Below are 26,285 nucleotides of genomic sequence, written 5' to 3' on the forward strand. Positions count from 1 at the left end.
TAGGTAGATAGATACATAGATAGATACATAGATAGATGATAGAGTGAATCAGTTAAAAACAAATTATTCTGATACATGTTAAAATAGTAAAGAATTTGTTCACTCTATTATAATAGAGTATTATATTATATTATGCTATTACAATAAAAGTACTGCAATAAGAAGGAAAGATTAGGCTAAATTCCAAATACAGCAAGGACAAATGGGAATGTAGAGCCAAGAAGCAAAATGAGGAGGTCAGTGGATGGGAAATCAGCAAGAGGAGCCATCAGAGATGGGGGGGATTCTTGCTAAACTGACTTCACATGAATCTTGCTAGAGCCAACCAAGGACTTAGACTTTGAAGGTGGGGATAAGGAACTTGATCAGATATCAAGGGTGGGGGAATTCTTGCTAAAATAATCTAATGCAGGCCCAGCTAGGACAAGACAGACGAGGAAGGCCAAGGTTAAGGTCTTAGTTGAAAAGAAGGGATCCCTGGGTGGCACAGCGGTTTAGCGCCTGCCTTTGGCCCAGGGCGCAATCCTGGAGACCCGGGATCGAATCCCACGTCGGGCTCCCGGTGCACGGAGCCTGCTTCTCCCTCTGCCTGTGTCTCTGCCTCTCTCTCTCTCTGTATGTGACTATCATAAATAAATAAAAATTTAAAAAAAAAAAAAAAAAAGAAAAGAATGCTCAGAGGAGCCTTACTAAAGTTTGATCGAAGAGAGAGTCTTTATCAAAAGACAGAAAGACAATTACTTGATTAAAACAAATTCCCGGGGCACCTGGGTGGCCCAGTGGTTGAGCATCTGCCTTTGGCTCAGATTGTGATCCCTGGGGTCCTGGGATCAAGTCCCACACCAGGTTCCTCTGCCTATGTCTCTGCGTCTCTCTGTGTGTCTCTCATGAATAAATAAATAAAATCTTTTTTAAAATTCCCAATAATGGATTCCAGGAGACATGCATGAAATTTTTTATGGTTCTTGTTACAAAGTATCAATGGCTCTTTTAAAAAAATGAAACTGCTTACACTACAAATGCATGAGTGTAAAAGTTTCTCCAGTTTTTTAACAGCATTTCCTTTTGACTACTTCTTAATATATGTAAATATCTAAAATTCTTTAGTCATCCTGGAAAAGAAAAATATCTAAGCACAATCTTTGTTTTATTAACAAAATTGAATGTTTCCCTCATTAAACTGGCAGTGCTTTTGAAGCTTTTTTGGAATTGTGGCCAACAAGCATATAACAGAGGTCACACATTCTTATAAGTGTACACTGGAAATTATTTCAGATAAGATGGTTTCTAATTTCTAACCACTTGTTCCACTAAAACCTAGACCACTGCCACACACAGGAGGATTAGCTTCCTAGCATTCATATTCTGCATGACTTTTTTCTTTCTGACTCAATCAAGAACAAGGTAACATCTTGGCCAGAATTCATTGTTCATGGGAGTTTTCTCCCCAATCACTGAACCATTCACTAGGTATTTACCCAGTCATTCTCTTCATTCAACATCCTTCCCACATGCCTAATATGTAGTCAAGTTGAAGCAACACAGAAGATGCAGGTTTAATAAGAAAACTCTTAGTATCCTTGTCAGATTTAAGATCTTCAGAGCTCCGAGACAATATGCAAACAGTTGGAAACAGTTAGGACATGGACTCTACCCTCCACAGACAAACCTCACATATCACAAGAGGGTTTCACATGAAACTTTTGTGTATGGAAGAACAAAAGATCTTGTTTTTTACTGAGATACTTCTGCATTATCTTCCTAAAACCGAGACTAGTCTGACTGGGACAAAAGACAAGTAGTTCATGCCATCTTGTGCATTGACAATGGCTAATAATGTTAGCCAACAATCACTGAGCCCTGGCAATGTACCAATCTCTTTTACACTTTTCATGTGTTTAAATTCAATGAGTTTAATTCAATTCAAAATTAATTCAAAGTGAGGATCACCAGTGTCCCATTGTACAGATGAGAAAACTGATGAACTAAGAGGTTAAGAATTTTGCCCAGGGTCATATAACAAGAGGCAGAACTAAGACTCAAACCTAGGCCTCTCTGGTTCCTGCCACCAAGCTCTTGGATGTCTCAAGAATAAGAGATAAATAATAATGCCAAATTTCCTCAATTACACATTAGGGATATGTGTCCCTTAACTGATCAAACCTTTAAAAACACACATTCATGTATTTATCCCAATTGGTCTAGTTACTTCTATTAGTGTAGAATAATCCAATACCTGAAACTTTTTATTTAGACTAAACTCTCAAGACTTAAATTATTCAAGCTTCAATAGTATTTTGTCATTTGTTTTAAAAGTTGGTCGTACATTTTGTAATTCTTAAATGTTACACATGGTCAGGTTTGTTCTCCTAGACTGAAGCATCCTCATTTGCTAAGATGCCCATACACAGCAATTCCATCATCCTTTTTCCAGGTAGTTCTTGGACCTTCTACAACATCTTTCTATATTTTTTTTTAAAAATGCGTTGACTGGAGCCACAAAGAATATTACAGATTTATACATAACAGGGGCTTTGTTGAAATGCAGGAAAGCTTTATTTTGCTTTGACTATGCTGCAGATGGTGAATCTTCTTGGCCTTTTTGGCAATGGAGATTTAAATAGGTTCTTCTTGGAAATCTCTGCCTCTGGGGTCATAATGAAATGTCTAGAAATGTGCTGTAATGGAAAGAACCCTAGCCTATAGGTGGGCAACTCACACTCAATTCCCTGCTTTAGCAATTTATAGATGTGTGATTCTAACGAAACTCACACTCAACTTGCTCACTCACAAAATGGGAAAATTGATGAACAACTTTATCATGGTAGTTGAGAGCACGGACATTGGAGTCAAACTGGTTCAAAATCAATCAGTAGAAATTGATTCTCTACGAACATTGCTTGAGCAATTTATTTCACCCTTTTGTGCTTTAATTTCCTTATTTGTGAATGAAAATTATAACAGTAGTACCTATTTTCAAGAATCAAACAATTGTTACAAGCAACAGATGAGTTAATACACATAAAGAGTCTAGAACATTGTCTGGAACAATTGAGTCAATTATTGCTGCATCATAAGGGTATTGCCAGGATTAAGTGAGAAAACATGAGTGGGTGGTGCCTGAACTGTTAGCAAGCACCTAGACACTATTTCATTCATGCGCTCACCTACATTGAGCACTTGCAAGACAATCCTTTTCTTCTGCTAGGAATTTTCTTGCCACACCTCTTTTCTATTAAAAATCTTCCATTTTGTACAACTCCTTCCAGAACTTCCCCTCTACCTACTAGAGCGGATGCTGCCCAATTCACATATTATTTAATAAAGCCAATTAGACTTCAAATTTACTCGACTGAATTTTGTTTTTTTCAGGGAGCTCGATCCGGAATTAGATCCTGGGTCTCCGGGACCACGCCCTGAGCCAAAGGCAGATGCTCAACCACTGAGCCGCCCAGGCATCTCTAAATTTTGTTTTTTAACACCATTAAACCACAGCTCAAACCTACCACTGTTAACTTAAAAAAAAAATTTTTTTTTTCTGAGAAGACCCACGATGTCCCACCAGGCTTGGATCTGTCTGACTCTAAAGTCCCAGGCTCTTTCCAGGATCCTTAACCACCTACTAGTACACGGATCATTTCTACAAAGAGTGATTAAGTACCAGGAAGAGACCTGCACATGTGTTAGCAGTTCATTTTTTCTAAATATGTTTTCTTTCTCTTGCCACAGGTTTCCAGACTTGCATACAGACCTCTTATCAGGAAAAAGATGGCCTGGCCCCAGGCAAACTGCAGCTGGCACTGGTACAGCTTACTTTGTCTACTGGAGCTGACTTTAAATGTATAAACTTAAGAGAAGCATCTCATTACATTGAAAAGTAAAAGAACAACTACTGTAAGTGCTTTACTATACTAAAAATCTTAGTAACTTTAGGCAGATTAAAATCAGATGAAGTTGGGCACCTGGGTGGCTCAGTGGTTGAGCATCTGCCTTCCAGGGCGTGATCCTGGAGTCTGGGGTTGAGTCCCGCATCCGGCTTCCCGCAGGGAGCCTGCTTTTCCCTCTGCCTATGTCTCTGCCTTTCTTTTTGTGTCTCTCATGAATAAATAAGTAAAATCTTAAAAAAAAAAAAAATCAGCCAAAGTTGCCTTTCTAATAAAAACTAAGTTGTTGAGTTAATTAAGTGAAAAGCAAATAATTTACAAATTGGTGGCCCAACCTCCTCCATAAATTTACACATAGCCAATCTCAGCCAGGGAAGAAAGCCTAAAGAAAAAGAAAAAGAAAAAGACCTAAATGACTTGTGATGATTACTTTCTCCTTCAGGAGCTGTTAAAATAATTTGAAGCAGGAAGTCTTCCCTTAAATTTGTGCCAGGTCTATACCATACTAAACAAACATTCTTTTATGGAAGAAAACTACATAAGCAGCAATATCTTCATAGCCACCCACTGGTCCAATCATTTAAAAATTTTAATCAGATGGTCCTAGAAGGGAGTTTCCCTTATAGAAAGCCCCCTGACTCACAGCTCAGCAGTAGGAATTCACAGTTTCTAAGCTTGACCACCCTTAGAAAAGAAACAAAGATGTGAAAACTTATTTTGCATACACTCAATTAGAAAGTAGTACAAAGTCTAGTCATAAAAGAATTTTATTTAGGAAAACAGCAAGCTATGGAAGAATGAATTCTATAGCCACACAGAAATGATAAAGGCAGCAAAGATGCTTCAAAGCAGTGCTTCTCAGACTCTAACAGGTACAGGAATTGCTTGGGGCATCTTGTTAAAATGCAGCTTCTGATTCTGTAGGTCTGGGGTGGAGTCTGACATTCAGCCTTTCTCATAAGTTCCTGAGTGATACCAGTACTGCTGACCCCCAAAACACACTCTGACCAGTAACAATTGAAGAGTATGACCCTGCTTATGGCAATGGCAATATCCATTGATAAGTTTAAAGAGAATTTTATAAATTAATGTAAAGAATTCAGGCACCTTGGGCCACCTGGGTGGCTCAGTCCTTGAGTGTCTGCCTTTGGCTCAAGGCATGATCCCGTGGTGGTCCTAGGATCAAGTCCCGCATCAGGCTCCCCAACAAGGAGCCTGCTTCTCCCTCTGCCTATGTCTCTGCCTCTCTCTCTTTTTCTCTCTCTCTCTCTGTGTGTGTCTCATGAATGAATAAATAAAATCTTTAAAAAATAATAAAGAATTCAGGAACCTTTACAAATGAAGAGGCTGGGAATTATTCATTTCATTAGCATTACAGAGCTTAGTATGTGCTAGGCTTTGTGGTGGTTATTAGGCATTCAACAATAACTAAACCAAACAGTGCCTTAGAAACAACATATTTCAACAGATTGAAAGTAAAAGTAGATATGAAAATTCAGTCATGTTCATTAAGCCAGGCATTAAAGAGACATGCAAAAATGTAAAATAATGTCTTCAGTGCATTGAATGTTGTTTTGGAGAAATTAGTTTGGAAAAATAGTTATTTTACATACATATTTCTTTATGTTACTGTTTAATAAGTTCATTTTTTTAAAAATAAATTTTTTTAAGGTTTAGGTGCCTTTGATAAAGCTACTTTTGACTGTTCCCCAAAAAGAACAAAAGGAACATGGACTGAAAGACTTTTCATCAGTCAATAAATAAATGAGCTTTCTTAATTCACAGGTCAAAATGAATTAATGTGTTCCTTGTGTTAACTTTTTCCAGACATATTTTTAGGAATTCAGCCAGACTGTTTACATGTTGAAAATCACTGTGGCAATTTAATCCAATGAACCAGCGTTGGCTTATTTTGAATTAACTAGTGATAAAATTTTTAAATTTTTCATATGCATGGCATAATTTACTAGCAACTACATTATTGCAAGCATTGCAGTAATCAATTAATCTTATGAATTAATTAATTGAGCATATCAATTAAATTTAAAGCAAATATGCATAGTAACATGGCAAGAAAATCTTCAGTTAATTTTGGCTTGGTATGGCCAAGTGCTTCAAATTAAAGTCATGGCTTCTACCTCAAACTTCTATGTATAGTATAAACAGCGTAAATCTTGTACTCATCAAAAATTTCACTTTTTTTCAGGAGCATCGAGTGCTATCCCTGATACATATTAAATGGTAAAATAGAGTCACCAACTAGGTTTTCAAGTTCCATCAGGTTGAACATACTAGGAGAACAGATGTCCCAACCCAAGATCTTTTTGTTTTCCCATAAGCACCCCAACATGGATGACTCTAAGCAAGCAGAGAATAAATACATGAAGGGCCATGTCTGAGGAGTGTAGTTAGTGGCAAATAGCATGAGAACCAAGTGCGAAGTCTTTGCTTACCAGATTTCATCTCTTCAAAAGGTACCAGGAGATGGCAGCATTCATTGCAGCTTGTGTGATTGTAATTCAACCAGAGGTTCTCAGAGAAAATGGTCTGGTACATTCCATTCACAGGGAGTAAGAGAGTGTGATAAGGGTAATGTGGCAGCAGTCTGTTTAGATCGAAAAAGCATTGGGACGATATTATAACTTAATTTTGTACTTGAAGTGAAATTAACCTGGGGACATAGGACAAAAATCTTGGCTAGTGAGAAGAAAAAGAAATTACTGCAATTTTCAAAGGATCGAAAGAGAGACACGAGGAGAGCACAGATTTAATTGAGAGACAAGGACCAAAGGGTAGTTCTGCAACTGTCTTCATGAATTGCTTCATACATTATATTGGTGTCAATTTGGCATGATGCCAAGTACACAGTAAGAAAACTCAATAAATGTTCATTCTTTTTTTTAACCTATCCCCACTATTGCAGAAGATTTGCACTACGGATCATAGTTCCTAGCTACTTCTCAATCCCTAGGAGTTGTGTCTTCGCTTCTCACACTTTCCCCACAGAAAAGTCGTTGAAAAAATATAATAGCCATGGATGTCTGCGAAATAGTAGCAGACAAACCTGGCAGAGAGGAAATCAGGAATAAAGTTGTTCTTTCTGAGCAAGGCTTCAAACTAACAATAAGACACAATTATTCTAGTTGCCACAGCTTCATATCGATGTTCAATTTGAAAGGTCTCCCTTCTTATCATGAATCAGTGGCTTAATTTATGCTCTTGCACAGAAAGATACTCATCATATGTCTCATCGTTTTAAATCATGAATAATTTGTAAAAAATAAATCCTTTCCTAACTTAAAAAAGTGGCCTGTATATATCCCATTGAGATACACTGTTAAGACTTCAAATTGTGGGGGCACCTGATGGCTCAGTGGTTGAGCGTCTGCCTTTGGCCCAGGGTGTGACCCCGGAATCCTGGGATCGAGTCCCACATCAGGGTCCCTGCATGGAGCCCGCTTCTCCCTCTCCCTGTGTCTCTGCCTCTCTCTGTGTGTCTCTCATGAATAAATAAATAAAACCTTAAAAAAAAAAAAAAAGACTTCAAGTTATGTTGATTAAAAGCCCATCTATTCTTTTCCTACAAAATTCTACTTCATCATTAATGTATAATATTCTTATTATCGGAAACAGAGCTCAAATCTTTGAAGACTAAAATATATTCTAGGATGATGTCTCCCTAGACATCATCTTGTATCTTGTGAATTTTTCGTCCAGAGTGAACTAAAAATGAACAAGCAATGAATCATGCGCAGTTTGGAATGACTCAAAATTCTAAAGAATAGACATGCTAATTGTTATAAATTATTTCCCAGAAAAAAAAAATGTGCAAGTTTGTGACCCAAACTGCTTTTTAAAAATCCACCAAATTCTACTTTACTAAGGCTCAAAAGGGAAATTTAGAGCTAGCAGAGAAGCATATAGATAACATAACATTTTTATATAATAGATGAGAAAATTTAAAGAATTCGATGAAGATTTATATTGTTAAATGTTAAAAATGTTATTTTGAACCATATGATTTCACTGATATGTGAAATTTAAGAAACAGATGAACATCAGGGAAGGGAAAGAAAAATAAAATAAGATAAAAACAGAAAGGAGGAAAACCATAAGAGACCCTTAACTCTGGGAAACAAACAGGATTACTGGAGGGGGCAGTGGGCTAACTGGGGGATGGGCATTAAAGAGGGCATTTGATGCAATGACCACGGGTGCCATATACAACTGAAGAATTACTAAATTCTACCTCTGAAACTAATATAGTATATGTTAATTAAATTGAACTTAAATAAAAAATTTTAAAACATGTTATTTCAAAATATTTGTGGCTCTATCTATATCCATGATATATTCACAGATATATCCATATATCCAAATTATATATATATATATAATTACATATATATTTGTAATACATAATTAAAAATTACATATATATGTAATTTAAAGTATTTGGTTTTGAAGTCTTCCTTCTTTTCAGGAAAAAAGGTTACATTACTAATCATGTTAATGTGAATTGCATACAGCCAGTTATATGTTATCTTACTTGAAAAGGCCGTTCCATGAGATTCTCTCTGGCTGAGCCTGGCATACACTTAACTATAGCAAGCTTAAAAAGAGACAATACTAACATCTACGTACCTGTGTAGTTTAAAAAAGAGGAGAAAATGCTTAGAGTGGCACAAGTATTTGTGGAAGAGGAAAAGAGATGAAATGGACTAATGCATTTTTGTGGCAACAAAAGTACAAGGAAACTCTGCTATATCACAGAGAAATTACAGGGGGGGAAGTACTTCTTTGTTTTGTGGGCAACGAGAAAATTAAAGAGAAAATTTTTCAGGACTTTAGGAGGCAGGTTCAATTTCCCCTAATATGCTTCTTTCCAACTTTTCATTAACATACCCATGAATAGGGGATCCCTGGGTGGCTCAGTGGTTTAGCGCCTGCCTTCAGCCCAGGGCCTGATCCTGGAGTCCCGGGATGGAGTCCCAGGATTGAGTCCCGGGATCGAGTCTCGCATCAGGTTCCCTGCATGGAACCTACTTCTCTCTCTGCCTGTGTCTCTGCCTCTCTCTCTCTCTCTCTCTATGTCTCTCATGAATAAATAAATAAAACCTTTAAAAAAAACAAAAACAAAAAAAAACATGAATATAGTTGGTTTTTTATTTTGTTTTGTTTTAAGATTTTTTTATTTATTCATAAGAGACACACAAAGAGAGGCAGAGACACAGGCAGAGGGAGAAGCAGGCTCCCTATGGGGAGCCTGATGAGGGACTCATCCTGTAACACAGGACACCAGGGTCACAACCTGAGCCAAAGGCAGTCACTCAACCTCTGAGCCACCTGGGTGCCCCAGTTAGTTTTGTTTTTAAACTTGAAATAGTTCAGTAAACTTAGAAGACCCTAAGCCAAATTTGGGGTAAATTTTTCACTAAAATAGTGTGAAGGGAGGCACCATATAGCAAATGCTTCCTCTGTCAAACCACAAACAGTCTGGAAGGAGATGGGAACATAATTTCAACTCACCTTACATTTCATACTTCAACTATCTTTAAGATGTAGTAGCACAACATATGCACATTCTCCAAATCCATGGACATAAAGTTGTCTAATGTCTCCACCACAGCCTAGACCACAAGTGAAGGAGTGGGACCTAAAGTGGAGTATAAAAATATATATATTCACAATAAAGTGTATTTGCACATTTCAATGTATAATTTCAGTAAAAGGGAATTTGCATTTTTGAATTATCAATGTGCCTTTCTCTTTACTTTTGGAGACACGGGACTTCCACCTTAGTCTTCCCTAAGTAACTATTTTCCTGGGTTAGAAGAAATACAAACAGAAGAACCAGGGTAATATCAACTGTTTCATCCAAACAGAATTTTGTAGCAAGATGATAAATACCCTTGCAAGTCAGTCACATCATACAGTTTTACATCAGAAAAATGAAAGTTCTTCTGGATCCCAGCGAAAAGAGAGAAAGAAAGACAGAAGGAGGGAATTCTGGGTGGCTCAGCGGTTGAGCCTGTCTGCCTTCTGCTCAGGGCATGATCCTGGGGTCCCGGGATCGAGTCCCACGTTGGGCTCCCTGCCTGGAGCCTGCTTCTCCCTCTGCCTGTGTCTGCCTCTCTCTCTCTGTGTCTCTCATGAATAAATAAATAAAATCTTTAAAGAAAAAAAAAAGAGCCAGATTATATTATAAGTTATATTGTAAATATTATTATAATGTGGTTACTAAATTGAATACAAAAGCCAAAAAAATTGAAGTTGAAATTGGCATATTTCTAAAAAAGTGTTAAACTAGCTCAATGAACCTCAGTTACATGAACAAAGTCTCCATTTGAGGTGAGAGAATTGGAGTTAAAGAAGCAAAGTTCTGATTACCCAAGCTCCTTTGACCATATCCACAAGGGTTAATAGAAAGTGTGATGACTTTAAATTCTAGTCACAAACTCAAAAGCATCAGGAATAAAACTTACGTTATTCTTCTACAAATCAACTCAAGATCTACATCAAGATCCCATTCCACCAGGAGCCAGTCAAAGTGAGCCTGACTCCTCCCTTCGCCCCTTTAACGTTGTTTATATAGAAAGGCAGGACATTTGCTCTTCGGGTTGACCATCCATATAGGCACCAGCTGAGATGTTCCTCATCAAGTCTATTCCTCAGGGCTTGGACATCATCAATCCAAACTAGGTGACAATGAGACATGATGCCACTCTAAGGTGGCCTGTCTTTCCTTCTCTGGGCAGATGCCATTTCTTAAAGCTCTGTTAATAAGACAGGATACAAGGACCCTATACAGAACTTCCAGTGATGATGTCCTCTCCTTCCAGCTTTAGGAATCTTTCTGTATTCAGTGGAGTAGCAGAAAATATCCAACCACCAGTGCTCAAACATTTTCTCCAAATCTCAGTATTTCCCTAAAGACCCTACACTTTTAAAAGACAGATTACATAACTATAAGAAATAAATTATTATTTCATTTTACCCTGTCACATCCCTTTCCTGAGCCAAGGAGTACAGATTGGCCTAGATGCTTAAATGTTGAAACAATGACAGGGAATAAAAAGAAATATGGTTCAGATGGAGAATTGTCTCTAAAATTATTATCCCCATAGTACTAACATTTTCATTTTTATTAACTTTAGATTCTCTTTTTTATCCTAAGGTTATGGGAGAAAGATTTTGTTTTTTTTAAGATTTTATTTGTTTATTCATGAGAGACACAAAGACAGAGGCAAAGACACAGGCAGAGGGAGAAGCAAGCTCCCTGAAGGGAGCCTGATGCAGGACTTGATCCCAGGATCTGGGGATCACGCCCTGCGGCAAAGGCAGACACTCAACCACTGAGTCACCCAGGCATCCCAGGAGAAAGATTTTTAAATTTCTCTGAGTCTTTGTATTTCTTTAACCTTTTACAATTAATTTCTAAGATGTTACATTTAAAAGAATGTGTTCTTTGAAAGTTATGTTTTGAGTAATAAAATGAGGTTCTTTTTGTAGCTAGTATACTGCTTATTTTATTTTATTTTTTAAATTTTATTTTATAAGTTGGCTCCATGCCTACTGTGGAGCCCAACCCAGGGCTTGAACTTACAACCCTAAGATTAAAACCTGATCTGAGATCAGGGTCAGAAGCTTAGCCACCTGAGCCACCCAGGCACCCCATATACTATTTTAAAAAGAAGTACAGTACATCTCCTTTCCAAATCCATTATTACTTTTATTATTCAAACTCTCCGAAACCTATTTTTTCCTGCTTGAACTGCTACGTTGTTAGGGATCTTTTCATTGCAAATAACAAACCCAATTCAAACAGGGCAATTCATTACAAGAACTAGTGAAATAATACAACTCAAATTTCCGAAGTACAAACTTCTTCAGCAAAGGCTGGATCTCAGGGTTCAAATGATGGAACTGGTACTGTCTTTCTTATTCTCTTAGTCTTGTTTCCCTGAATTCATTCCTCACTCAGGCTCTGTCTATTCAGCAATGACATAGCTCCTGGAAAAGCCAGATTTATGTGGTGCTTGCACGTTGTAATCACAGGGATTTCTAAAGACATTCTTCCTTTTTCCCAGCACTATTCCAAGACCAGATAAAAGATCCTGATTGACCCAGTTTCAGTAAATTGTCCATCTCGGGCCAATCCTTGGGTTAGAAAGACAAACCAACCTAATTGATCCATTTGGGTCACCTGCCATCTCTAGTCAGGCTTCACATGAGCAGATCTTGAGTCAGGAAATCCACTGAGAGTGATTTATTAGGACCAGCTTCTAGGAGAAAATGGTAAAGGAGTAGGGACAGCCCAAGAGGAAGGAAAAGAAGCTTACAATTCCCAAAGCCAAATAAGGGAGCTCCAGAGTCTAAGTTATACCTCCAAGTTTGTCCTCAGGGAAAGAGACCAGGCCAAAGCAGACCCAGCACCCAAATGCCAGCCTCTAAGGAGCTCAGCTAACAAACAAGCTGGGTATGGACTCACAAAACTTGTCAAAAGGGATCCAAAGAAATCTGAGTGGGGCATCAAGCATCTGCTAAACTCGCCCAGTCCTGTATAGTCACAATGCAGCAGCCTCTTGCCCCGAACCCACCAAAATATTCTGATGGGTTGGCAGAGGCAGTTCTCCAAAGAAGTGATGTGGAACAGAAGAAAATAGATGCCCACTCTGTTCTTCAAAGCCCAAGATGTGAATGTTAAATTTTCCTGCAACTATAGGATTGTGTTCATTTTTTTTTCCTCCTAATGGTTTTTCGCTCCATTGTTGAATACTATTTTACTCAGTGCATAAGAATTTATGATTGTTATAACTTGATTGTGTAAAGTTGTGTGCATGAGAGAAATTACCTCTGTAGCTTTGTTTTGTTTTGTTTTGTTTTTGTAGCCTTTTAATATTTTAACCCTTAACATGTATTTTGTTTGAAATCATTAATCACATCTCTTTTTTCAATTTACCTTATGAATCTTTGTTCAATCTCTTATATTTAAAATTTGGGGTTTTTTTAGAAGTGCCCCTTGAAAATAGCCCAGAGATACTGTTTCTCAACCTCTTTATTTGACAAAACTTTGTTTCATTTTTTAATTAATTTTTTTTAGATTTTATTTATTTATTCATAGAGACATAGACATAGACATAGAGAGGCCGAAACACAGACAGAGAGAAGCAGGCTTCCTTCAGGAAGCCCAATGTGGGACTCAGTCCCCAGATGAGGATCATGCCCTGAGCCAAAGGCAGATGCTCAACTGCTGAGCCACCCAGGCATCCCACAAAACTCTATTTTAGTTAGGAAGCATAACCCAGTTAAATTTATTATCAGAATTGATATGTTTCATCTTATTTTACTATCTTTGGTTGTGCTTTCTTTTCTTCCTTTTGGCAGGCTTTTATGTCACTTCCTCTGTTTTCTGTCATTGCTATTTGGGTTGATTTTATCTTCTACAGATTTGGAAGATTTCAGTCCTGTTTAAGTTATATTGCTATAATTTAAAAATTATTCTTTTCTAATTTTTGCTGACTTTCACGTAAGACTTTTTTAAAACGTAATATGCTATCTTCTTACTTTCTCCCAGTTAGCACTCTTCACAGTGATTCATTATCTTCATTCATAGTATCTGGACATTTAGGCCCACTTTATTGTGACTTAGTTTTATATATAATTTTAAGATTATTCTTTTCAAAGAACAATTTCTGACACCTGCATTCACTTTTTATAACCAAACCCACAACAAAGTATTACAATCTAGCGTGATGGTTAATTTTATGGGTTAAGGTGACTAGATCACAAAGTACTCACATAATGATGTGTTTGAGGAGCACTATCATAGGTGGGTCTGGAATGGGTGTTTCTGGATGAAATTAACATTTGATTCAGTAGAGTAAGTAAACCAGAGTGCCCTCACCGATGCAGGTCAGCCTCATCCAATCCACTGAAGACCTGAATAAAAGAAAAAGATTGATTAAGGGAGAATTTATTCTCATTGCCGGGCTGTCTTCAAGTTGGGATATCAGTCGTCTCCTATGTTAGGACTGGACTAGCACTTACAGCATCAGCCCTCCTATTTCTCAGGTCTTTAGATGTAGTAGACTGAAACTATACCATGGCTCTCCTGGATCTCCAGCTTACTGACTACAGATCTTAGGACTCCTCTGCCTTCATAATTGCACAACCAGTTTTTCATTATATATATTATTTTATATATATAATCTTCAATTGGCTTTGTTTCTCTGGAGAACCCTAATGCACTTACTTTTATGTTTGAATTATTTCAACGTACCCTATAAGTCCATATGTGTGTGTGTATGTGTATGTATAAACACTTCAACATGTGATTAACATTTTGATTAACCTCACAGTCATCTGAAATATGTCTTTGTGTAGGTTTTCTAAAATAAAAAGCATTCAGACAGTGTGTTTTCTGAGCCATTTTATATATGTGTGTGTGTGTGTGTGTGTGTGTGTGTGCGTGTGTGTGTGTGTGTCCTTGTGTTGCCTTTGCAGATAAACAAAAACTTGAGTGGATTTAGAATTCTTGGACAACAGTTTTATACATTCAAAATTCTGTAGAAAAGATAACCTTATAAACTGATATTTACTACTCTGAAAGAAAATTCTCAAATCTGTTGACTTTTGTTTTAAAAGTAACATGTTTTGTTTCAAAATGATTATATCTAAAATTTTTAAAAATTATTTTGCTTTATCCTTAAAATGGAAATTTTTGCTAAGATATGCCTCTCCCTCCATTAATTTTCTTTGTAACATGGTAAGTATTTTATTTTATTTTTTTTAGAGAGGGAGAGAAAGCAAAGAGGAGCAGAAGGAGAGGGAGAGAATCTTAAGCAGGCTCCAAACCCAGTGTGGGGTCCCACACAGGGCTTGATCTCAAGACCCTGAGATCATGACCTGAGCTGAAATCAAGAGTTGGACACTTAACTGATTGGCCACCCAGGCACCCACATGGTAAGTCTTTTATTTTTTTTTAAGATTTTATTTATTTATTCATGAGAGATACACAGAGAGAGAGGCAGAGACACAGGCAGAGACAGAAGTAGGCTCCTCACAGGGAGCCTGATATGGGACTCGATCCCCATACCAAGGATTATGCTCTGAGCCAAAGGCATAGGCTCAACTGCTGAACCACCCAGGCGTCCCACTTGGTAAGTCTTAAAAACCAATAAGCATTAGGATGTCTCTTTTTGTGCTCAGAAAAGCATTGGTTGGTTGATTGGTTGGTTGGTTTTTCCAATTTTAATCTTTGATAAATACTTCTCTGATTTAAAACTCTGAAAACCTATGTTTTTTTTTTTTTCTTTTTTCTTATTTTTAAAGAGGCAGACTGCCATACACAAGACCTCATCTGGATGTGTCTGGAGTCTTGGAAGCTTGACCACCCACATTCTCCTACAAATAGACCTCAAGAGTTTGTTGGAAGTTCTGGTGGGAAAACACAGCTACTCCTATACCCATGACCAAAAAATGGCCCTCTATCATGGAAGGTCTTAGTGTTAGACTGAGCACACAGCTTTCGGAAGGGTGAACACATGGAGCAGTGAGGGAGGACCAGGACACCTGCTTAGCCAGCCAGATCAGCCAAACCAACCTTGGTGATCAGTGAGGTGACAGATGTTGCAGCCAGATCACCCTCACATTCTGAAAACCTATAATTTTTAGTATGGATCATTGTTCTCTATCCTTTGTACCTATCATCTTTTCTTTCATAGTTTTTTTTTCTGCCTTTACATTCTAGGAAAATTTTTTCAAGACATTCTTTTATATCATTGATTAAATTTCCTGTTAAATCAAGTCTACTTTTGTTGACTACATTATTGATTTTAATTCTACTGGATTTCTCATTTTCTCGACAATTTCCTCATCTCAGGCAGATGATTTTATGTTTATCACATATTTCCAGCACATTTTATACTGCTATCTCTTTAAACTAATTTGTATTCTCTTCTTCAGATTTTTGTTGCAACTTCACAAAGACATCTTTTCTGGCATTTTAGTAATTTTACCAGAAAGTTTCCCAAAACATTCTCCTGGTTCTAGTAGTAAATCATTTCAAAATACACAATCCTTCTGAATTTTGAGGTAAAAAAAAATGACTTCTTTTTGTCTTCCTTTTTCTTTTAAAAGCACATGTTAAGAAGCATCTGGGCGAGTTCATTCAGTTAAGCATCTGCCTTCAGCTCAGGTCATGATCCTGGGGTCCTGGGATCAAGCCCTGCATCAGGCTCCTTGTTTAGTGGGGAGTCTGCTTGTCCCTCTCCGTCTGCCCCTTCCACGGCTGGTGCTTTGCCTCTCTCTCTCTCTCTCTCTCTCTCAAATAATAAATAAAATCTTTCTTAAAAAAAAAAAAAAGCACATGTTAACTTTTTCCCTCTTTAATTCCATTGAATAAGAAAGATTTTTATCCAGCCCTTATAAATGCCAACTGTCAGAGTCTTACTTGCCCATAGTCATACCTCAGTATATGAAGTTAATAGAAGTCTCTTCTTATAGGCTATTTCTGGGAGGCAACTTGATATGCAAATGTACTGGTTTAATCTTCTCAACTAATAAACCTGAGTTAGAGTCAGTCTTCTGAGACCCAGACTGCCAGTTTCTTTGACCTTCTCATCCCACAGAATACACATAATCCACAACCCAGTGCTCTCCCAATATTTACTCTGAATAAGTTCATTTTCTTTCAGGATTATATTTCTTTGTATACAATGAGCCACTATTGTTCTCACTAGCACAGTGTCTAACAGGATCGCCAAAACTCCGTATGTCCTGTCTTGTTTCTAAATGGTTACATAAAGATTACAGTTTCGAAATGGATCTATGAAGATGAGTACCAATTAAATAGGAAAGAGATTGGGGTCAGAATAGGAAGCATCTTCTTGGTGCTCAAAAAATAATTCCTGGGTTACAGAGAGACAGTTGCCCCACTTTTTGTCCATCACCATAGAACTTTCTTTTTTTTTTTTTTTTTTGAGAAGGGAGCAGATGACAAGTTTCTTAACCTACTTTCAAGGAAATATGTTTATTCCATTTCAGAAAGAAAGAGAATAAAGAACAAACAAAACAAAACTACCCACCCACACTGGTCACAAATTATGAGCATGACCATCAAATATGATTACTCTTTAAATAACCTGAAAAAAAATGCTGTCCAGCTTAGTTTTCATTGCTATAAGTTTTCATCCTTTACTGTGCCTTCATAAATATTTTTTGAGAAATTCAAAGAGTTACTAAAACAGTACCTGCTAGACTGTCATTTAAATTTAAAACTCCAGTTCAATATTTAAAGTAATACTGAAATCTTTATTTATTTTATTTCTTTTTCTTCTTGTAGAACAATAATAATACCCACCACTTGCTGGATGTTTATTATCAGGCAGGCACTATGGTAGGCTCTTTATTTAAACTTTTTCTAATTCTTATGACACTGAAAGGTAATTGTTACTAATCTTACTATTCATAAGGAAATTAAAGTTCAATGAGCTTGAGTAACTTCCCAAATCATACAGTTAATAAATTGTAATACAAAGATTGATCAGATAGCTTTGACACCAAGCTCCCTACTCTTGCTTCCACAATAATGCAACATCTAGCCAATTATCCTATAGTTATAGAAACACAACCACCACCACTGCCACAACAACTGAACTTCTTCTTGCATGTAAATTTTAGTATAGCAAGCATTTTTATAGAAGGCTCACATAAATTGCCAATAAATCTCACTAGAAATATATACAGGAGAAAATGAGAAAGCAATTGATAATACAGCTAATTGAAGTGAATCAACACAAAATTTCTGATCCATTATTAATGGCTGCATAGATACAGATTTGATCCAAGTCTGTGATGCTGGTCGTGATGGTAGAGATAGTTTTTCTTTTTTTTTTTTCAATGCATCACGTCATTAAATGAGTTATTTCCTGTATTCAACTTCCTTCCCTCAGCAGGATTTAAGCTTGTTGATAAAAGAAATGTGAACTGTTTGAGGGAGTACAGTTTACTATTCACATCCTTTCAGTTAAAACCCAAATTTAGAGTTATTGGGAATGAAAGTTTGAATCCTCCCTATGAAATTGTAAAATAGATTATTTTGTAGAAGAACAGATTTTAAAAGAGCAACTCTTTAACTCTTTGTCACTTCTTTGTTACTAGTTTTTAAAAACTTAAACTCTAAACAACTTCTACGGTATTATAAGAGTTTGAATTCCAATCTTAAGTATGTCATCAGTGCTTTATAAGAGGGAGGCTGGAAATAAATATTCCACTTAAAATGAGAATAAGCATGTGTTGTTCTGAATCACAGTTCCATACAGTGTGGTAGGTCTTTAGAGACAGAAAGGATAACTGGATAAAGCCTCTCATTTCACCTGTAACTAAACTTTAATCCAAAAGGGTCAAACCAGGCACCTGGGTGGCTCAGTGGTTGAGTGCCTGCCTTCGGCTCGGGTCATGATCCCGGAGTCCTGGGATCTAGTCCCACATCAGGTTTCTCACAGGGAGCCTGCTTCTTCCTCTGCCTATGTCTCTGCCTCTCTGTATCTCTCATGAATAAATAAAATCTTAAAAAAAAAAAAAAAAGGTCAAACAGGTATGTCAGGAATAAAATAGGGAAATCACTACAGACCCTGAAGACATCACAAGGTAGTAAAGAAACAACTCTACATGCACAACTTTGACAATGGAGGTGAAATCAATCAATTCCTGGGAAAATGCAGATTACCACAACTTATCCAGTATAAAATAGTTGAATAGCCCTATAACTATTTAAAAAATTGAATTCATAATTATAAAGCTTCAAAAAAAGAAATCTCCAAGCTCAGAGAATTGTTCTGGAGAATTCTACCAAAAATTGAAAGGACAATTAACACCAATTCTACCCAATTTTTCCAGCAAACACAAGAGAAATCTATTTTATGAAGCTAGTATTACCCTGATACCAAACCAGACAAAAACAGTACAAAAAAGAAAACTATAGATGAATAACTTTTATGAAAAAAGATGTGAAAAATTTATTTTTTAAAGATTTATTTATACTGGATATATTTTATTATTTATTTATTTATTTATTTATTTATTTATGATAGACACAGAGAGAGAGAGAGAGATTGAGAGGCAGAGACACACAGGCAGAGGGAGATGTAGGCTCCGTGCCGGGAGCCCAATGCGGGACTCGATCTCGGGACTCCACAATCGCGCCCTGGGTCAAAGGCAGGTGCCAAACCACTGAGCCACCCAGGGATCCCCAAAATGTGAAAGTTTTAACAAGTAGATTCAGCAATATCTAAGAAGAGTTATACTGTCACAAAATGGGATTGTTTTCTGGGATCCAAGTCTACTTCAATATTTAAAAATCAATCAATATAATTCACAGTATACAAAACTAAAAAAAAAAATCACATGATCATACCAATTGATGCAACAAAACTTTTGGCAAAATTCAAAAACCATTCATGATAAAAACAAAATATAAAAAAAATAGAATGGAGAACTTCCTCTACTTCATAAACAGCATCCATAAAAGCTCACAACTATTATCACACTTAAAGGTTGAAGATTGAATGCTTTCTTTCTCAAATAGGGGCAAGGTAAGCATCCCACTCTCACCACTTTTATTCAACATAATGCAATAGGTTCTGGCTATTGCAGTAAAACTAGAAAACAAATAAAAGGCATACAGTCAAAAAAGGAAGAAATAAAACTGTCTCTGTTAAAGATAAGATTTTTTATGTAGAAAATCAGAAGGGCCCTACAAAAGAGCTCCTGTAACTAATAAGAAAGTCCAACAAGGTCACAGAATGTAACCTCCCGGAGATTCTCTCCTCCTTTTGCCCCTCCTCCCTGTTCTCTCTCTCCTAAAAAAAAAAAAAAAAAAACATGTTCTATTGACTGAGCCAGCCAGGTGCCCCACATGTTTAATTTTTTAAGAAACTGCTAAGTTGCTTACCAGAATGACTATATATCATTTTTACGTTTCAACCAGTGATATCGGAGTCCTCCAGTTTCTTCACACTGACCGGCTATACATTGTCACTATTTTTTACTTTAGCCATAGGTGTATTATAAAACTTCATTGTGATTTTAATGTATACATTCTTAAGGGCTAATGAAGTTTTTATGTACTTACTTGCCATCTGTCTATCCAATTAAGTTTCTGATCATGTCTTTTGTCCATTTCCTAACTGGATTGTTTATTTTGAGTTTTGAGAGTTCTCTCTATATTTTAGATACTTTGTCCTTTGTTGCTCATGTGGTTTACAAATATACTCTCCCAGGCAGCAGCTTGGTTTTTGATCCTCTTAGCCACCTTTTTGCAGAACAAAAGTTTTTAATTTTGTTAAAGACCAATGTATCTTTTTTTTCCTTCACAGATTATGCTTTTTGTGTCAAATCTAAGACTCCTTTGCCTAGCTGGTATCCCAAAGATTTCCTTCTATGTTTTTTTAAAAAGTTTTATTTGGATTTTATTTATTTATTCATGACAGACACAGAGAGAAAGAGAGAGAAGCAGAGACACAGGCAGAGGGAAAAGCAGGCTCCATGCAGGGAGCCCAACGTGGGATCCGATCCTGGGTCTCCAGGATCAGGCTCTGGGCTGAAGGCAGCGCTAAACCGCTGAGCCACCGGGGCTGCCCTTGAGATGTCTTTCAACTGGCAAAGGAGCTGAAGCATCTATACCACAGAATACTACTCAGCAATATAAAGAAATGAGCTATTGACACATATAGTTACTTGTATGAATTTCCAAGGAATTAGACTCAGTGAATAATTTTTTTTCAAAAGGTTACATACTGTATGATTCCATTTATGTGACATCTTTGATATAACAAAAATATAGAAATTGAGAACAGATCAGTATTTACCAGCTAGCCAATTACTAGTTAAATAAACAAATATCATTAAAAATATAAATACTAGGGGATCCTGAGTGGCTCAGTCAGTTAAATGACTGACTCTTGATTTGAGCTCAGATCATGATCTCCAAGTCCTGGGACTGAGCCACACATCAGGCTCCATGCTCTGTGCAAGAGTATGCTTGAATTTCTCTCTCCCTCGCTGTGTGCCCCTCCCCCCTCTTGCACACACTCTCTCGGTGTCTCTCTCAAATAAAAATCTTTAATTAAAGATTCTCTGTGTGTGTATATATACATATATGTATATATACACACACACATATATATATATATATATTTATGGATAAATCTGACCAAAAAACTATGAAAATTTTAAAACACTGGAAACTACAAAACATTGCTGACAAAAATTAAAAGATTTTCTAAATAAACAGAGACCCTTATTTATGGGACAAGAACACTCACTATTAACACAATGATATTCCCCAAATTGACCTGTAATTTTAAAGGGGTCCAAAATCCTGGTATACTTAGTGTAGAAAATGACAAGCTGGTTCTAAAATACATACAGAAACTCAGAGGATCTAAAATAGCCCAAATAGCTTTGAAAAAGAAGTTGGAAAACTAGTACTACCTGATTTCAAGATGTATTATTAAACTCTAATGGTTAAACATCATATTGTCAAGACAGAAAAAAAGATCAATAGAACAAAATAAAGACTCCAGAAATAGACCCACACATATAGACAATTGTTTGACAAGTTGTGAAGGCAATTTAGTGGAGAAAAATTAGCCTTTTCAACGAATGATACTGGAGCAATTGGATAACCATACTTTAATAAAAGAAAAAAGGAATTTCAATCCATATTTTGCACCACTATATGCAAAACTTAACTGAAAATGTATCATAGATCTAAATTCAGGCTTCAAATTACAAAAGTTATAGAAGAAAACAGAGAAAATCTTTATGAGTTTGAACTAGGTGAAGAGTTCTTGGGTATAATGCTGTCAAAAAAATGGATAAATTAGACTTCATCAAAATTTGAACCTTTTGCTCTTCAGAAGAGGATAAAAAGACAAGCTTTGCAGACTGGAAGACAATATTTGCAAATTATATATTTGATAAAAGAGTTCTTTTCTAAGATGTTATTTATTTATTAATGAGAGACACACACAGAGAGAGGTAAGGACATAGACAGAGGGAGAAGCAGGCTCCCTGTGGGGAGCCTGAGGTAGGGATCCCAGGGCCTGAGATCATGCCCTGAGCCAAAGGCAGATACTCACCCACTGAGCCACCCAGCCTTCCTGATAAAAGAGTTCTACCCAGAACATACAACTCTCAAATTCAGTAATAAGAAAACAAACAACCCACTAAAAATGAACAAAATATTTGAACACATTGCATCAAATAGCAAATAAATACATGAAAAGATTAGACATTAGGTTAATGCAAAGTGAATCACAGTGAGATACCACCATACCTATTTATAGTGATTAAAATTAAAAAGACCATCCATACCAAATGTGACAAGAGTATGATGGATCTAGAGCTCTCATAAGTTGCTGGTGGGATTGTAAATACTATCGTCCTTGAGAGAACAGATTGCTGTTTCTTAAAAAGTTATACATATGCTGACCATTTGTGCCAGCCATTTCACTCCTGGGCATTTACCCATGAGCAAAGAAAGTATATGTCTACACAAACAATTATACACAAATGTTTTAACAACTTTATTTGTGCAGCCCCAAACTGTAAACAACCCAATGGTTACCAACAGAGGAATAAGTCGATAGGTTGTGGTATATCTATATAACAGAATCCTCCCCAACTATGAAAGGAATGAGCTGTTGATACACAGAACAACATGGATGAATTTCAAGATGATCTCGCTGAATGAAAGAAACCCAATAAAAGAGTACACACTGAATGATGCCATTTATATAAAACTCTAGGAAATGCCAGCTAATATATAGTGACAGAAAGTACATCAATTGGGGATGGAGGAGTGAAAATGAGAGAGTACAGAAGGCCATGAAGAAACTTTGGGGGATAATATATATCATCATTATCTTGATTGTGGTGATGATTTCATGGTGTATACACATATCAAAACTTACCAAATTGTATACTTTAAATATGTGTGGCTAATTGTATGTCAGTTATAACTCAATAAAGCCATTTAAAAAGAATGCATGGGGGAGCCTGAATGGCTCAGTCAGTTAGGCATCTGCCTTCAGCTCGGGTCATGCTGTTGGGGTACTAGCATCAAGTCCTGTGTCAGGCTTCCTGCTCAGCAGGGATTCTGCTTGTCCCTCTCCCTCTGTCCCTCCCCACTGCTTGTGATCTCTCTCGCTCACTCTGCTCTCTTTCTCTCAAATAAATAAGTAAAATCCTTAATAAAATAAAATAAGAAGAATGTGTGTATGAGTCAGTTCTGTCCAGTAAGAATCAAAGAAAAGGTTGCTGAAAGTTTTGGGGAAAGTTCTACTTTGATCTAAAAAAAAAAAAACTGTAAGAACAAACTCTCTCTCTCTCTCTCTTTCTTTCTTTTTCTCTCTCTCTCTCTCTCAGTTTCTCAGTGTAAAAAAAATGTTGTCCATGGTATAGCTGGAAGCCATCTTTTGACCAAGAAGAAAGCCAGCAAGAGAAAATTGCTAACACAGAGACAGGAAAGCAGAAACAAATGCCTCTGAGGAGAAGGGGCCCAAAGTCCTGATTGCATTGGATCTGAAGTCCTCTTTATCTAAGGATTTCAACTATACGATCTAATAATATTCCATAATTGTTAAATCATCCTGAGTCAGGGTTCTACACCTTGCAGTGAAAAACATCCTAACCAAGATAAGCATATTCTCATTTGAGAATCACATTAACAATTACAATATGCAATCAGGATAGAATTCTTTGCCTAAAGCAAAGTTCTGAATTTCATGGTCCCTAGTGAAAGATCATCCTGAGAAACATATTAACACCTTCAGAAAAGAGCTACACATGCTTATTTATGTGTCTGTTTTTTTGTGAGAGGTGACCTCATCCAGACAGATAGTATGGAGGAGAGCTGTACCCATGAGATGAGTTGCTCCTGGCCCCCGAGGCTAGGAAAGAGTCTCCACTTGCACCCAGGGAGATCTGAAAGAAGAAAGGCTTTCTTCCAAAGCTTCAGCTGGACGTTGACTATTGCCAGTTGCTTCACCACCAGTCCGCCAGAGCAGAAACTTTCCTCCTTGCAAATTTGCCACTACATAAAAGACCCTAAACTACTTGACCCATACTTATAGGTCAGTGTATACAAACTCTGAGGTCTGAGCAGGAAATGGAAAATAACTACTTGCCCTAGTAGTACCAACAAGCCAGAGAGGAAAACCAAGATAAACACTTCAAACAGGTGTTTCTCTGAAATAGATCTGTTGGCAGAATCAGATGAAAACTTTTTTAAAAAGTAATAAAATCACTCGAGAAGATATAACTAAAATTTAAGAGATTAACAGTTAAATCTATGCAGATGCTATAACTGGAGGGGAAAATTATCATTTAAAAATAACTACGTGTTTCTCAGTGTTCACTTCCTGATTGAAGTGACTAAAATGAAATAACTAATAGAAATAACTGATTAAAATCCCACATAACATGTTTTAAAAATTGATGAATTGCTGAGGTTGCATGAAAATCAGAAATTCATACATTCTCAAAGCTGAAAGCAAGAATGAACAACTGAGAGATGCCTGGGTGGCTCAGGGCCTGATCTCATGGTTCCGGGATTGAGTCCCACATCGGGCTCCCTGCGTGGAGCCTGCTTCTCCCTCTGCCTGTGTCTCTGCCTCTCTCTCATTCTGTCTCTCATGAATAAATAAATAAAACTTTAAAAAAAAAAAAAAAGGAATGAACAGCTGAAAAAATTGCCTGTCTAAGCCTTGTCACTGTGTAAAAAGAGGAAAAAATTCTCTCCTGGGAATTCATAATCACTCACCCTATATGTAGAGGTCAAATACACTTAAGTGGGGAATTTAACTTAAAGTGTTCCCAAGCTAGAGGCACCTGGGTGGCTCAGTAGATTAAGCATCTGTCTTTTGGCTCAGGTCATGATCCCAGGGTCTTGGGATTGAGCCCCACATAGTAGCGCTTCTTGTTCACTGGGGAGTCATCTTCTCCCTCACCCTGGCTCATGTACTGTGTGCTCTCACTCTCTTTCAATTAAATTAAATCTTTAAAAAATAGAAAAAATTGTTATAAGTGTTCTCAACCCAATAATGTGCCCAAAGTATAGGGGGAAAAAAAAACCATAAATATTCTTTAGAGCATTCAATTTCAACCCAAGCTTCAAACAATTTCCAAAGATACCGCTTCAAGAAATGTGGATAATTTATTATTTTAAATTCAGTTGCTGTAGCAAATAGCAAATGAGATGTGGTTCAAGAGAGAATTGATGAACTGGAAGATAAATCTGAAAAGAGAATTAGTAAACTGGAAGATAAATGTAAAGAAATTATTCAGAATGTACCATAAAGAGATAAAGATATTAAGAGATATTGAGACCTAAAAGTTACAGTAATAACTTTATAATGGTATTTATAATATTAGTAGTAATGTTAGTAATCAGTAATATAATATTAGTCATAATAATAGGCTATATTGGAAAATGTACTAGATTAGGATTTTTCCAGAAAGATATTAAATTCTGAGATCCATAAAACCCTATAAAAAAAAAAACAATAACATTGATGTGGATGGAACTGAAGGATATTATGCTGAGCAAAATAAGTCAGTCAGAGAAAGACAAACATCATATGGTTTTACTCATATGTGGAATAGAAGAAACAGCACAGAGGAAAGGAGGGAAAACAGAATGGGTAGAAATCAGAGAGGGAGATGAACCATAAGAGAATCTTAACTATAAGAAACAAACTGAGGGTGGTTAGAGGGGAGGCGGGTGGGGGATGGGGTAACTGGGTGATGGGCATGAAGGAGGGAACTTGATGTGAGGATAACTGGTTGTTCTATGCAATTGAGGAATAACTGGACTCTACATCTGAAACTAATGATGTACTATATGTTGGCTAATTGAATTTAAATAAAATAAATAAAACTAAAAAACACAATAAAATCTAAATAGGGCATATAAAAGTAGACCACACCTACCCCCATCACAACAAAATCAGAAAAAAAGAAAAGAAAAGATCAAAAAAGGAGCAATCAGGCTGATCCAGGCTGACTTTTTTTGAAAGCAACAATGAAAATTAAAGAGAGTACAATGAAACTTTCGGTGTATGAAAAGAAAGTAACTCCTAATCTAGACTACATATTCAATGAAACAATTTCTTAAGAACAATGACAATCAAGTGACACTAAAGGAAATTCCAAAATATAAGATTTGCTACTTGAATATAGCCAGATCACACTTTGAAAAAGAAAAAAGTGACTCGAATTAACAGTGTTACATAAATATGATTGTATTCAATCATATTTCAATTGTATTCCAGAGGCTGAAGGGCTGATGCTGCTATTTTACAAAGTGCCATTTATGCAGAAATGTGAAGGAAG

At 36.7% G+C, this 26,285-nt stretch overlaps 1 long non-coding RNA gene across 1 annotated transcript in view; it reads right to left on the reverse strand.

The window, feature by feature from the left end:
- Positions 1-6,337: 6,337 nt before the first annotated feature.
- LOC140623781 (uncharacterized) overlaps positions 6,338-26,285 on the reverse strand; it is a 32,521-nt gene continuing 12,573 nt past the window's right edge. Inside the window, exons 2-4 of the long non-coding RNA XR_012023314.1 lie at positions 13,686-13,826; positions 9,414-9,540; positions 6,338-6,489 (exon numbers count right to left, since the gene is read on the reverse strand). This is a non-coding gene — a long non-coding RNA (uncharacterized lncRNA). The remainder of the gene's footprint in view (positions 6,490-9,413; positions 9,541-13,685; positions 13,827-26,285) is intronic.

Source organism: Canis lupus, chromosome 33, assembly GCF_048164855.1.
Source record: "Canis lupus baileyi chromosome 33, mCanLup2.hap1, whole genome shotgun sequence".
In the NCBI taxonomy this organism is placed as follows: Eukaryota; Metazoa; Chordata; class Mammalia; order Carnivora; family Canidae; genus Canis; species Canis lupus.